At 37.7% G+C, this 16,400-nt stretch overlaps 1 pseudogene; it reads left to right on the plus strand.

Annotated features, from left to right (window-relative positions):
- LOC112413694 (zinc finger protein DZIP1-like) overlaps positions 1–16,400 on the plus strand; it is a 151,869-nt pseudogene that overhangs the window by 57,226 nt on the left and 78,243 nt on the right.

A 16,400-nucleotide genomic window follows, 5' to 3' on the forward strand; every position in this document is an offset into this window, starting at 1 on the left:
AATGTATATAAAGCTGAAAATGACAAACTTACTTTAAGCCTGGCCGCCTGTACAACCTCTACATTATTTGTTCTTTTGAACTTAGGCAGAAGCCCCTGTATAAATGTGAACATTATTTGAACACCATGAAACCTTAAGTTCTTGTTGGTCATTAGCATATTAACTTGAATTCACTATCTAATTAGCATAGTATAGGAAAGCATGATATATGTCTGTAGGCCCATGCATTTATTTGAGCAACTTAAGCCACAGACTCAAGCTCATGGGTTTGGAAGGTGTTCATTCTAAGAGTTGGGGAGTAAGGCTTCTCTGTTCAATACACCTGCATTAGGTTGGCACCTCAAGGCCCCAGGAACCAACTCAACACAGCAGATTGCCGTTTGGAACACCTAGAGACGTTTGCGAGAAAATTTCAGTGTGGGGCTTCTCTAGGCTTCTCTGTTCCCCTGTTTAACTCCAAAAGAGAGGTGGTTTTATAGCCAAGAGAAAGGAAAGGACTTTCGTAGGGGAAAGACAAGCACCGCATCTTTACATCTCCTTATATCCACATCCAGTGGGACGGCACAGTCTGCAATTGTTTGGTGAATGCGGTAATGGTTGCCACCACCTACCTTCAGTCACTGCTCTGCAACTTCAGCTTCAATAAGTAATTTCCAATGCTTTCCTTCAAATTCATCTTCTATAACAGGAGGAATTATCTTGAGGGTCTTTTTGTCTTTTTTTCCAAAAATGAAGAGGACACTTTACGTACTTACTATACAAAGATGAGAAATAAAAGATAAGAAAACAGACTTTGAGTTATAATATATTAAATAATCTCAGCTATTTACATGTTAGAGGCTAAAAAACAGTGCCCGTTATCTAATACACATAATTTTATTCCATAAAAGGAATAAATCTAAGCTGAAGGAATATATAGTTTTCCCTACTAAATATAATACAATGATTTCCATTTTTAATAGGAAAAATAAATGTGACCTATAAATATTTCATATTTTTACATAAGTTCCCCTCCTTTAAAGGATGATTCCTAGTGGGACTGTGGGAAGCAAATGGGCTTTGGGGTTAGCGTGGCTTGAATTCCGATTGGCTCTGCCCCCTAGTGTACTATGTGAGTTCATCAGGAAGCTCCCCAATAGCTGGATTCCTGAAAGTATGTGAAATTGCGTAGCACAGGGCACAAGACTTTCGTCTTTCTTTTTCTTGGTATTTAGCAGAACAAGTGATATTGGGTGACAGAAAGAGGGAAGACTCTAGAGGAGACCGTGAGGACAGGCACTGCTTAGGAAGAAAACTATAAGCAGGAAGGGGCTCAGGGCAGTTGGTCTTGGCTCAGTGGGCTAGAGAGAGGAAAACAGAAGTCTTAACGATATATGCAAAATAAGTGTCTTTTTGTCTCTCCAGGGATGTGTGAGTAGACAGACAGATTGCCATCAATTTTGAGGGTTACTCGGGATGATCTGAGTAATATAGATTCTATGGAATGAGAAAAATCCCCTTTGTAGGGTGTACAAACTGTGTGTGTTTAAGAGCTGGCCCACCAGAGCAACAGAGAAGAGTCTTCTTAGAGGCTCTAGGACTTGGTGTGAGGTAGGGCTGTCCGCTCTCTGCTCTCTGCAGACAGGGGGTATCTGCTCTAAGGGGGTCCCAGCAGGGTTCATCTATTTAAGGACACTGGTATTTCCCACAGCCGCTTTGTTAGTGCGCCACAGGTGTCAGTGCAGCGATGTGATGTGTCCCCACCCACTGCACCCGCTCACCCGTGCACGCATCATGAGAACTCGTAGAGGTGGTCAGAAGCTGGGTGGAATAGTGGTGAAGAGGACAGGATCTAGGGACAGCATGCTGAGGGGTGACCCCGATGTTGCCTCTTACTAGCTTAGCCATGTTATTTAGGCCTTCTGCTCAATTTCCTCATCTTTAAGATTGGCAGTAATAACAATTCTTATCTCATAGGGACATTTGGAGGGAGTTCAATGCGACATCAGTGTATAAGTCACCTAAATTTGGTTATCCTTCTGCCATATGTGATCTGAGTCCTATAGCAATTAACACAGCAGAACTATATTTGCATAAGTAGCTTTATACTCTCTGCTTATATGCTGAGCAGAGCTGATTCATTTCACACATAATTTGCAACTTTTTACAGAGCTTTTTCAATACTAATATCCAAACATGTTAGACAAAGAAAAGAGGATGGACACTTGTTTGTTTGATTTCCACTGATTCTGTAGTACTGTATTTTCAACTTCTTAGTGACACTGGCTGTATTAAAGGTCTGTGCCACGCACCCTGCAGTGAATGAGAAACCGTTTTTACAGTTGCCATTACAATGAAGCCCCTAATTGCCTTAAGAATAATTTTATTGTTCTTGCAATATAAAATTATACTGATAGATCGTTTTAAAGTAACACATTTTTCTTAAAGAGATGAGATAAGGAAATAAAGTGGTAATAATATGTTTAATTTATAAGTAAACTCTAGGAATACAACTTATTTCATTTTGTTACTATCACGGAGAGTAAAAATTTATCATGCTTTTAACAGAGTATTAACAAATCCCATTATTAACACATCCCATTTATCTCCTGTTTATTCATTTGTCATGTAGATGAAATTCCTTGTCTTTTCCATGTTGGAGACTAAGTTGTGATGATCAAATAGAACAATATAAACAAACAATTAGAAGATTAATTTGCTACAAGCCTCCCCAAGATGTCAGACGCGTATTATCTAGTCATGTATATTCAAGGCCTGGTTATCAATAAAATATAGGCAGAAGTTATGAAAATGGTAAGAAATAAGATATGTTACTGTGTAATTTTCAAGCCCAATTTTTTCTGCTTACTCTCTCACACATCATTCAATTCATTAAAGATTCATTGCTCGTTATATGAGAAGAAATAGAATATTTTAGATATAAAATGAATAAAGCAAATTCTCTACCCACAAGGAATTTGCAGCAGAAAAAGAATAACACTGTCATGTGATGCAATCCAATGAATATCACATAATGCAGTGACAATGCTATAAAGGATCTGAAACAGTGCTGTGGAGAACAGACGAAGAGCTCCTAACCACTGAGCCTGACTGCTAGAGACAAACAGAAAAGGTCCAGAGAGAAGAACCATCACTACTGACCCTGGAGGATTAAGCTGGGTGCATCCTGTGGAAAAAAGGAGGGCATTCCACAAAGACCATGCGCAAAGGCAAAGAAGTAGAACTGTTTTAGGAGATAAACAGGATTGGAGTTGAAAGGAACACAGAATGTATGACAAGGATTAGTGAGAGAAAAGTTTGGAATAAAAAATTGGGGCCATATGGTTAAAAACTTTACATATCATGTAAGAAACTTGGACATGATCCTGGAAGATTTAGGGAGCTACTGGATAATTTAAAAGGGAGTGTAGTGGTCAGAATTTTATTTAAAAAACAAAATCAAAGCAAATAATAAAACTGAGGGCACACGGGATATAGCAGAATGTAGACACAAATGGATCAAGCATAAAAGTTGGAAACACGTTTGACCAAATTGCTGAATTGAGCCATGCTAAACAAACAGTCCATACATTTGCATGTATTAAAGAGAGTCTAATGTTCCTGAATTACTATTGTTCACTTAAGCTAGAATCACTACTGTTTTACGCACTGAAGAACAGGTACAAAGACAAAACAGACACATTGAAAGTTATCAGTTTTGTACGAGTAGATTCTTTTACTCTTCAGTCTCTTGTAGACTTCTTAAGATGATAAGAGCACTGTCAATACATGATATATAATATAACATAATATAAATTCTTAAATCCATATAGAGTGTAAGGAAAATTATACATTTATATACATATAAATATATATTCTTTACTTACAACTAACTTGCAAAATCATTTTTGTAAGAGCTAATTCATGTTCAGAAATATTTCTCAAATTTTTATAGTTTTTTTTTTTTTCTTTTGTGGTATGCAGGCCTCTCACCGTTGTGGTCTCTCCCGCCGCGGAGCACAGGCTTCGGACGCACAGGCCCAGCAGCCATAGCTCACGGGCCCAGTCGCTCCGCGGCATGTGGGATCTTCCCAGACCGGGGCACGAACCCGTGTCCCCTGCATCGGCAGGCAGACTCTCAACCACTGTGCCACCAGGGAAGCCCCCTATAGTTATTTTTAAAATTAAATGTACCTTGATACACCTACCTGCCCAAAAAAAAAAAAAATTAAAAATATAAAGCAATTTTTGAAAGAGTAAAAAAAAAAAAAGCATATTTGACTCTGGGAAGATTTGAAGTTAATTCAAAGTCTTAAATCCATGAAGTTTAAGTTACTTCAAACTGGCCTCACGTGTCTTTGAACCCTTACTCATTGCAATCCAGGAAAATTGCTTTAGAACCAGACTAAAAGTAAAATTGTTTGGGATAGTTTATTCTTTCTTTTATGCAGTAAAATCATAACGTCTAGAATACTATGTGCTTCCAATGTTCAAATTATGTTCCTCAACCTTAGTATTAAAATTTATTAAAAAGTAAAGGTTAATGTAATGGTTTTGAAAGGCAGAATATAGGTAAAATGGAAATATAAGATATTTTAATGGAGAAACAAAAAGCTTTTAAATAAGACACACATCTCATTGCATTGAGAAAGCAAAAAGTATTAAGAATTTGGCATAAAACAGTTTATAAAATCATACGAGCAAGTATTTTGTACATTTCTAAGATTTTCCATTGAGTTATTTAGCAAATCAGTTTGATTTTTCAAAAGAAGCATGAATTTTATTTGTTTTTTTTGTTTTTTTTGTTTTGTTTTTTTGCGGTACGCGGGCCTCTCACTGTTGTGGCCTCTCCCGTTGTGGAGCACAGGCTCTGGACGTGCAGGCCCAGCGGCCATGGCTCACGGGCCCAGTCGCTCCGCGGCATGTGGGATCTTCCCGGACCGGGGCACGAACCCGTGTCCCCTGCATCGGCAGGCGGACTCTCAACCACTGTGCCACCAGGGAATCCCCATGAATTTTAAATTTTAGATGTAGACATAGCAAGACCTACAAACTATTTTGACTTTCAAACCACCAGCTGTTTAATTGTGTTGTCAAGTAAACAGTTTTGACTCCCTTCAAATTATTCAACTTTCTAACACCATTTTATTCATACCTACACTCATTCAAAAGCTATGTATGAAGCATTTATTATCTGCCAGTTATCGCGTGACTCACCAGATACATTGCTGAGCAGGACCAGTTTGCCCTCACAGATTTTCAGTTGTGTATGAGGGGAACCTGGCATTTAAAATGCAGGAAACAGGGCTTCCCTGGTGGCACAGTGGTTAAGAATCCGTCTGCCAATGTAGGGGACACGGGTTTAAACCCTGGTCTGGGAAGATCCTGCACGCCATGGAGCAGCTAAGCCCATGTGCCACAACTACTGAAGCCCTTGCATCTAGAGCCTGTGTGCCACAACTACTGAGCCTGCGTGCCACAACTACTGAGCCTGCACTCTAGAGCCCACAAGCCACAACTACTGAAGCCCTTGAGCCTAGAGCCCGTACTCTGCAACAAGAGAAGCCACCACAGTGAGAAGCCCATGCACCACAACGAAGACCCAACGCAGCCAAAAATAAATTAAAAATAAAATAAAATAAAATAAAATGCAGGAAACAGCTGAAGATGGTGGAAGATTCAACCTCCACAAAAGCTTGAGCCTCATTATACGCTTATTGTATTATAATACATTAGTATCTAAATGACATGCCCAAAGCCGCCATGACAGTTCCTGGAAATCCCCTCCCCTTCCCCAAAATAGTTGGAATAATCCTCTCACTTGTTAGCCTATCAATTGTACCCTGGGGACTCTCGCCTTCCGAGATGGCCCACACTCCGTCTATGGAGTGCGTATCTCCCTGAATAAATCTGCTTTCACTCTAAACAAATAAATAAAATAAAAATAAAATAAAATGGAGAAAACAGTATGGCATGGATGAGTATGTTTGTTAGGGATGTCTTGATCGAGACCACCTGCCCTGGCCAGGCACGCTGGCATGAGTAGTCTCACAACAGGAGGTCCCAATAAGGAACACAGCACTGACAAGCTGCCACCAAAACCAACTGGAGAAATTCAGGAGGGGCCAACCTCCCAGAAACCCTCACACTGGAAACCAACTTGACTGAGAGATATGTGTGCCAGGAAGGGCCCTGAGTTGGACAAAGTCTTTTGCCTTATATCAGTATGTGTGTCTCCTCAGACAATTCATTTCCAAGTGTTAGACAAGAGCCCACTCCCGCTCCCCCTAGCCCCGTAACACCTCGTGACACACATATTTACAGAATGGAGAGAAGTTGGATGTGATTAAGTACTACAGCTTGTGAACGAGACCAGTAGGATGTGAAACTGAAAAGGTAAAGTTAGAGTCATTCATTCATATTAATGGAGTGACTCTTATGTCCCAGGCACTGTGCTAAGATTATAGTGTAAATCCATTAGGTTATTTTATTGGTCCATGAGGGATCTGTTGGTAACTTGGACTAGAATGGTGGTGGTAGATAGAGGTGTGGAAAGAAGAAGAGGAAACAAAATTTTGACCATGGTCTAGAATAAGAAATATTCTTCTCCATTTCAACCCAGTGTATGCATGCACATGTAAGTCTATAATGAAAATATATATTTGTGACTTAAAATTGACACTGATCTCTTTCAGCTTTAGTTTACTGTATTCCTTTTCATTAAAATAAAAAAAAATGATGGTCCTGACCCTTTTAACTTATATCAAAACTTGGGACCTGCAGCTTGCGAATCCCTGGATAGATAATTATGAATGATAATTAAATCCTTAATTTACTGGTTAAGGGAGTAAGGGGGGGATGAGGGAAAAGTATCAAGCCTTGCTCTAGAGCATTTTGCTTCTCAAAACAGGATAGCAAGTAGCAACTTATATTAAATAGACTAGGCTTTGGAATGAGTTTATGATTTAGGTTGTGGACAAGTTGATTTTGAGGATCTTTTGCAACATTCAAGGACATGTGTCAAGTGGGCAGTTTGATCATAGGGTCCAGGGCCCAGTGCAATGGCCTAGTGTGTAGATGCTGATTTCTGAGTCAACTGTATGTACATGGTCATTGCTCTGTAGATGTGGTTACAATCACCTAGGAAGAGATCAGAGACCAGAGGAGAAGGCTGACCCCTAAGCTTTGAGGAGCTGCTGACCTTTAAATGGCTGCTTGCAACTGAAGCAACCCAAGGGAGACAGTGAGGGAGCATCTAAGGAGACAGAGAAACACCAGGCAGAAGTTGTGTCAATAAAAGCAGCACAAGAAAGTGCTTTAGGAAGGAAAAGTGTCATTGGTGACATTTCAGTACGATAATAAAAGTGGAAGGCAGATTGCCTTGCGCTAAGCAGTGAGTGTGCGGTAAGAAAAAGGAGAAAGGACAAACAGGTCTCTTGAGAAATCTGGTGTGAGTGGAAAGGGCAATGAGGTCGGAGGCAGTTGGGTACAGACCCTACAGGGCCTTGTTAGTTTTGCTAAGAAAATTGGAATTTGCCCCATTATCATTGGGAGTTAACATATTTTTTACACAGGAGTATGACACAATGGTTTTCATGAAATAGATAAATAACTGATAAGAATGTGAGGTAGATGGGCCATGTTTGGAAACACACTGGTAGTGGGAAAGCTATTTAAAAGTTGACTGCCACAATCCAGGTTAGAGAGGGCAGCAGTTGAGGATCATTTAAACAAGATATGTTATAACTGTAAACTGAAAGTCTGTTTTCTCATACTTTGTCCTCTCATCCTTACATCCAATCAGTTTATTCATTTCCATTAATATATGGTATAAATTTAAACTAATCCCTATAGAAAAGACTTTTTCCCCCAAGGGCTTTTAAAATGAAGTGCAATGTTCTCAGTAAAATAATCGTGGAAAGAAGTAGAGCAGTTTTAAAAAGAACTAGTGGGAAACAAAAATAATTAACTTTCAAAACTCAAGGCAGGAAAACAACTGACATGTTCTCAATCTACTCAGGATTTAGGTTCAGTTCCCGTTAATAAGTCATTTACCAAAGGAACAAAATTATAATACATTTCAGTACATTAAAAAATAAATCTTATCTACTCTAAATAGGGATAATAAAATGCTTTCTTTTAATTGACACAGAAAGCAAGTAGCTCTTAGAATACCCTATGTTTTTCTCGTTTTTAATAAATAGTGAAGCAACTAAAAATCATAGTCTAGATAAAATCACGCTTTCCTGTTCGATGAAAGTGTTAAAAGTTTGAAATGAGTAACCATAATAAGTAATTTTTAAAAATCCACTCCAAGTATCTGTTTTCTGTTTTTTTCCCTTTAGCTTTCCCTTAGACAATTTCCCATAACACGAGGACATGTCAAAAACACTTTTGAAAATTGACAGTGTTTTAGAATTAATGAACTACATTCCAGAAATATAAATTTGACTTAGCTAAAGGGCATAAAAATAAAATTTTCAAGACAAGCCCAAATGATCAGGAATGTAGTTAACAAATAAAGCAGAGAATAAATGGACAAGTTACGATTTCAAATATGAAGGTTATTGTATTTTTAATAATTTTACCTTCTTAATATATTGATATGATGCCAGGCCCTGTCAACAAGGCATTTGAGTTCCACTGCAGTAGTGGACATCGATTTTTACTGACACTCCTTAGAATGGAAGAAGGAAAGGTAAATAGTATTATATTATTCAAGAGACAAAAATGCTTTAAGGATAGGGAAGGTGTGATGGAAAGAAAATAGATTTTGTGGCTTTCTTGTGTGTGTGCTTAATAAGATGATCAAAATATTGAAATCAATTTTGATTAAAAAAATCTACTACCTCCCTCAGGAGTCATTAAAGATGAAAAAGAATCAACCATATGGAAGCTGATATTAGAATAGTTGGGAGATTTCTCCTGCTGACTGACAGCTGTGAAGTCAGCAAGAGAAAAAATTAAGTGGCTGAACAAATTTGTATTGTTAATATGGCTAAATGTTCAATTTCATATATTTGTTTGAATGCTCTAAACACTTTTGATGGTAAGTGTTGGGAGAGTGGAAGGTGGAGAATAAAAGCAGTGGACTTGGTCATGTGGAAATTAAACATTTTAATCATATCCATAAACACTTCTTATTTTTGTTACTTTTTAAAAATTAATTTATGCCGTGTAGTATAAAAATGGAACAACACAATAGGGAAGAGAAAAGAGTAACCATCTCACCCAGACTCTTAATTACAGAACAGATTCTTATAGGAAATGCAATTATTTTGAAATATTTCTGTTATCAGTATTTTGTGATTATCTTCAAGTTATAAAAATATCACTATGTATTGATGTTCATACATTCCTGTCCCAATAGATAAGAATTTTGTTTATTCAAATACCTCAATAATTCCTCCTTCTACTTCTGTATTTTGTTATATTACTGATTTTAGTTCCTTTAATGGATACCTTTGTAACTACATGGATAACTATGGATAATTTTGTACATTTAAAATTCATCAACATTCCATGGTGTCTTTTGAGATGCTGCTTTTTAAGATGAGAACATTAATTTTCTGAATGTAACCTCTCCTCTACTCAAGTTCTACTTCCAAATTCTGTCACATCCTATTTCTGTTCTATAACAAAAATCAAGTCCTTCATCCTGATTCTAAAAGTTGACAGCCAACAAAATGTTTACATAATGATGATCAGGTGAATATTTTTTACCGAGGATGAAGCAGTGTGCTATTGTTACCCTTCCTTCTCTTCAGTTCTGCTGTTATAAGCCTTATGCCACACACAAAAACTGGTATGTCTAATATCAAAAAAATTATTTCCCTGTCATTCTTGCCTATCAGTTGTTTATATTAAGTCGCATTCTATTTTGTTTCATGCTTAGATCATGTTTTTCTTGGACATGTTTTTGTTTTTCCTGGAATTTGAGATTGCCTTCTATTTTTTCTTATTGAGAGATAAAATCAATACCACATTTATTTCTAACTTCTTCCAAGTTCCTACAAATATTAATCTTCTTTTGTACTATACTCTTCTCTTACATTGAAAACATTCTTCTTAGAAGCAACTGGCTTCTAGATCAAATTTGGAAAGATTAATTGCAGGTCTCCAGCATGGCTAAGAATTTTTTAAGTGGACTCTTAAGCAAGACCAGCATTTTTTGTATGCTACATCTTTTTCCTTCTTGTTTCCCAGCCTTGTTTTGCTAGTGTACAACTTCAAAACCTTCCTCATGGAGGATGCTTGTAAGATAAAACTTACAAATCTTAAAAAAAAAATTTATTCATACTCACGCTTGATGCATGTTTTGGCTAAAAATATAATTTCAATTTCTTAAATATATCCCTCCCTCTATACTTTAAAAAATTCTGTTCTCTATCTTCTAGGATATATTGTTTTTGTGAAAAAATTAGATGCAAGACTGATCTTGTTTCTTTTAAAAGATGTTTTTTCTCTGTGAAACGTTCTAGCATCTTGTTTTGATATACTCAGTACTTTAATAATTGATAATAGTTCTAGGTGTACGTCTTTCACAAATTCTTACTAAATGGCACTTAAAGTGTCCTTTAAATATGAAAACATAGAGTAATCTGTTTTATTTAAGATTTGGGGAAATTCTTCCATTATTTCTTTGGTAATTTTTAAATTGGTTTTTTTCCCCTAATTTTTTTTCTTGAAAACTAGCTAGTCAGATATTAAATTTTCTGGATTAACACTTTATGTCCTTTAGCTTAAGCTCTTGGAGAGGTCCTCATTTTATCTTCCCAGTGTTCTACTGATTTTTTTGTTGTTGTTCTATTGATTTTAATTTAATTAATCATCCTTAAAACAAATCCTGACACTTTTTTCTTATAGTTTTTTGGGATGTTTCTTACTGTTGACTTTTCTTCCTTCACATATTACTTACTGAAACTTTTCTGAGTAGAGCTGGGTTTTCTTGATTTTTTAAAATGTCCATTTCCATGAATATTTGCTTCTTTTGAGGTTAATTTTATCTAGGTCTTTATTTTCATGCCGGAGGCTTGCTTCAAATATCTAGTCATCTTTAATTGTTGTTTTATATTTTATACTGAGAGATGAGGATGACAGAGAGGAAGCCTGAAGATGTTAAAAAAAAAACTTGCTTTAGTATGAGTGAGAAAGATGCTGGCCTTACCCTTGAGATTCTCAAAGATGCCAGAATTATTAGTGCTTTATTCTAGAATGACAATATCCATCTAAGGTGTCTTAGTTTCCAAAACTGTTTGACAGTTTTTGTAGAGAACAACTCTCCAATGTGCTGCCTGGAGGTAAACTCCTGGTCTGCACAAGTTGGGAAGAGGCAGGAATCGATAGGGAATCTATGATTTCCTCTATATTTTAAAGGAATTAATTTATCCTTTAATATTTCACCGTGTTTTCACTCCCACCCTCCATTGTTCTCTGCATGTCTCATTAAACATGTTTCCTTGTCTATGTAGTCCCCACCTCTTGCATTATGGATTTCGTATTTTATTTCAGTTTAATCATTTCCATCCTTTTATCTACTTTCCATCTTCACCATGAATCCCTTCTTTTTCTTTTTGTTATTATGGATTTATGACTTTTAATTCATTTACTGTGTCCTTTTAATGGTGTCTCAGAAGAGGTGAGAAAAATGTATATGTCGAGTCAGAGACCTTGAGCGAGAAGACCTCATCTCTGTAGGGACAATTTTTAAAAACATGATTTGGAGCTTGTAATGTCTCTGTACTTTTGATTATACTGATAGCTTAAATTCACCTGTGAGCACAAATGCAATTTGTTCTCAAAAGACTCTATTCACTCAACTGCTTCTCATTGACTTGTACTTTTATTTTGCCTGCTTCAACTTTAGCTTTGAAGAACTTTGGAGAAGAGAAAGGCATTCCACACCAGGTGATGCTGGGAAAGGGGATATTCTCAGTTAATTCCTAAGGACATAATCTAGTCCCCCTATGGCCTCGGAGGTAAGTCTTTTCCCAGCTGCAGAGTTCTCTGGAGCTCCAAAGTGAAGCATGTTCCAGAAGCACTGTGTTTCCAGACAGCAGCAGTTATGCGCAGAGGTGATGGTCTAGGATAGGAATCCTAATTGCTTGTGGCAGCAGGACTGACAGTGGAGGAGACTTTATCATTGGTGTTTTCACTGTGTTCACATAAGCCTACCTCAGTGGCTGTCAGCCCTGGAAGACATCACGCTTTTAGACTGGCCCTTATCTAACTTTAATCATCCACCCCAGAAGGGGATGAGTGGAGGCTTTGTAGAAAGAGATAGTCAGATTGCCTTCCTCTCCCTGGCTGCTTCTTAAAGTAACATACGTTAAACACATTTATTAAGGTTGTAAATAAGTAAGCAAGTGCAAACACAGGCCTTCGCCCCCATCCTTCCCCCTCCACCCCTTTCTCATGAAGGGAGAGCTGCAGGCACAGAAGTGTGTGGCTGGATGGAGGCCCAGAAATCTGGAAAGTGTATTATGTGGGATCCCCGCGGAGAAGCACTTGGCCGCTGGCAGCCCTGGCTCTGGTTTCCACACACCATCAATCTGGTGCCTGGCGGTCACTGCTCCCTCCTCACCTCACCTCATGCAGAGAGCAGACAGCTCAACTATTTGTCTCATGCTACAGCAGCCAAGCCATTTGAGGAAGGGAAGAAGAGGGAAAGGAAGAATGATGGGGGTGGGGAAAAATAACAACCTTCCAACAGGCCACCACTCCTTTCAACTGTCAGCTGGTTCCTGAACAGCTTCAACTCGGACCTTCGGATGTAGATGGTGGGAGGAGGAGAGGAAAGCAGAGGTGACTCACAGTGCAAGGGCCAGTATCTCGACCAACCTTCAGGGTCAGTTCACAGTGGACATAAATGAAACTTCAGGTGTTCTCGGGAAGGAGGGTGGATTTGGGAAACAGTGCTTGAGGCTACTTTGCAAGAATAGGAGAACAGGAGCTAAGTCTGTCACTAAACCTCTGGAGTTCTGATTTATTCCCTTTGTACAGAACAGGAAACTGAGTCAGGCAGAGGTCGGTTCAGCCATGAAAATCCCAAACATATTACTAGGACCGGTAACATATACGTGAGGCATCCTGTTATTCGAATAACAGGTATGTGTTTTCTTAGACTTCTGAAACTACCTTGACAGTCTGAAAAAAATAAGGAAAATGCTATTTCTGTAGAAGGAGAATTTTCTCGGGCCTTATGATGTCTATTATCTGAAATGTTCTTACTTCTGGTTTTTCTAGAGGAGTATTATGTATGCTTGTACCTTTTTGACTACTGCCCCAGCAGTGGCGGGAAGAAAGCCAGATGATGATTTAGGGTCTTGAGGACATCTAAACTCTCGCTCCCGCTAGCTTCAACTTCGACCTTAACCTCAGTCCTAATATTTTCTTGCAATAGGAAGGGACCCAGGCTTGCTTGATCAGTCTTTCCATGTCTGGTCTAAGGTCTGAGACCTGGATCCTACTAGACTAGTGAGTAATTTGTGAGCCATAATGAACGCAAATTATAACAGTAAGAAAATTCGCAATAGGTGCCAGAGACTTGTAACAACCAAGGATGAACATTTCTATATTCGCTAATTTCCTCTACTCAGACTGGAAGGTTGTGTGAGAAAATAAAATGTTTTTCAGTGATTTAAAGGAACCACAAAAGCACAGATTTATCCCTGAAAAAAACTGTCTCATGTAAATGTATGCTCAATATTTTTTTCTTTTTTTTCCCACTAAAACTCTTGGGTTTGTACTTTCTGGCCACAGCCTAAGAGTGTTTGTTCTCAGTCATGACACCACTCAAGTTTTCTCACTCTTCTGTGAATGCAAACCCTGCCTTCTACTTTGGAGCCTCTCATTTTTATATTGACAGACTTGGGTGAAATTTTAATGTCAGCAGAAAACAGCTTTATTCAGCCAATGGTTATTTAGAATCTCGTGAGATTAGGAGAATTGCAATACCTGACTTAAACATATAAACGCTTCACTCCCTGGGCTCAGTGTCTTTGGCTTCCAAGAATATTACAGAAGGTTTATTATACGTTCAAGCTTGGCAATGCTTTATGCACAGGAGCGTTCAAACTGGCAGTGGGTCTGGAGGTAATGAAACTGCAAGAACAACACATAGCAGGAAATGGTTCACTGGTTTTGAGGCTTCATTTATTCCAAAGAAAAGAGCAATGTTACTGTAACGAAGGTTCGTAGTATTTGTGTTAGCGCAATTGCAAAAATCTTATCTTCAACATGTGCATAAAATGAGAATGAAAATTCGTTTAACTTTTAAAGGGAAAAAAGTCATTTAACCACTGAGCCTGTTGTATTTCTTTCATAAAAGTATTTTAATACAATATATTTTTGTGCTTTATACAAAAACAATCACAGTCTAAATGCTCTGCCTTAATCAACTAAAGACAGCAAAACATTATTTCATTCTTTATTATCAAAGGATCAAGGAGATTAGCAGTTCAAAAACGATGAAGATACTGATATTTATTTATTCCCAACAAAATTAGTATAGCTGTTTCCTAAACCCTAGTTTGCCACCTCCTTTCCCCTAACTTTTCAAAATCTGAGCCTCTGTTAATATTTTGTCTCATAACATTCATTTTCTTTATTCTTTCCTAGTTCAAGGAAGAGTATTTTTGAAGCCTAATTCAAAAGGATTGCACCCCCCTCATCACACCTGTTGGACTTTAAACAAATCACACCCAGAGAATGAGTAGAAATAATCTTTTTTGTCGTTAGGAGAAGGGGGGTAGAGATGGATGCAAACTGAAATAAAAAATAAATCCTAGCTCTATAATCTACAATCTCATTGGCATGATTCCAATGCCAAGATCCCTTTCTATAAAGTCTGCTCTTGGGAATATGTGATTATTATAAAGGTCCATGCCAAAACATTTTATTACAGATAATTGTGTACATTCTGATTCCAATCAATGAGCTCCTTGAGGCCAAATGTCATATTCCCTCTAGACTGTTTCCTTTGTTTCTAAGTGACTAACACCTAGGTCAGAGGCTGTGGCATTTTCACTACTCAGTGACTACTAACTGGTGTTTTTCTGACTGAGAACATTTGTGAGTTTCTTATTTACTTCTGTCACCCAGAACAAGAGTAGTCAGCCAATAAACACTTACTGATTTTATTTATATGTTGGTGCTCTTGCAGATTACTGTTAAATTGGCAATACTAGAGTTAACTTCAAAGAGTACATTCTAGGTTTGGTTCAGACAAACACGCAAAAGTTCCGTTCTTGATGTGGAACCTGCTGACTTGATGAAGTTTTCCTAAGAAAAATACTTGAATAGGTTCCCCCACTAAACTTTTTTTCATTACTGTTTATTGAAACTGCTACCTCTAATCAGTTCCATTTCAGAGAATAAAAGGAAAACTTCTATTCCTATTCAAGAAGTTCACGGCAAATGGTTAGATTGATTTAAGAAGGTTAATGATTAGAAGTAATTGGGGAAGATTTTCGTTTATCCCTAAATGAAGCACCTTGGTCTTCATTTAGGTCTCATTTAGGTCTCATTTAGGTCTCATTCAAGAGTGGACCCTAGAATTAATCATTCTTTTCATTATTAGGTTAAATAGTTCATTTTATTTGACTGGATTTTCCAAGCACAGTTTTGTCTTCTGGCTAATTGCTGAGCTCAGCACAGGGAAGGTAAATAACACCAAGCCTGCTCCATATGCAGGTGTTACTTTGGTCTATAGAAATACCTGGTTTAACTTGGCATGACTGGTTCTTTTATTTGGAAGATCTAGTAAAGAAAGCTGCACTGTTTCCTCAGTTGTGTTTGACTGCTTTCATTAAAAATAAAATAATCACCCTGATACCAAAACCAGAAAAAGATATCACAAAAAAAGAAAATTATAGACCAATATCACTGATAAAACATAGATGCAAAAATCCTGAAAAAAATACTAGCAAACAGAATCCAACAGCACATTAAAAGGATCATACATCACGATCAAGTGGGATTTATCCCAGGGATGCAAGGATTCTTCAATATATGCAAATCAATCAATGTGATACACCACATTAACAAATTAAGGAATAAAAACCGTATGATGTGATCATCTCAGTAGATGCAGAAAATGCTTTTGACAAAATTCAACACCCAGAATTAGAAGACTACCTAACACCATACACAAAAATAAACCCCAAATTGATTAAAAACATAAATGTAAGACCAGACACTATACAACTCTCCGAGGAAAACATAGGAAAAACACTCTTTGACATAAACCACAGCAAGATCTTTTTTTTAAAATAAATAAATTTATTTCTTTATTGGCTGCATTGGGTCTTCATTGCTGCAAGTGGGCTTTCTCTAGTTGCAGCGAGTGGGGGCTACTCTTGGTAGCACAGGCTTCTCATTGTGGTGGCTTCTCTTGTTGCAGAGCATGGGCTCTAGGCACA

The sequence above is a fragment of the Neophocaena asiaeorientalis genome, unplaced genomic scaffold (assembly GCF_003031525.2).
Source record: "Neophocaena asiaeorientalis asiaeorientalis breed wild unplaced genomic scaffold, Neophocaena_asiaeorientalis_V1.1 scaffold217, whole genome shotgun sequence".
In the NCBI taxonomy this organism is placed as follows: Eukaryota; Metazoa; Chordata; class Mammalia; order Artiodactyla; family Phocoenidae; genus Neophocaena; species Neophocaena asiaeorientalis.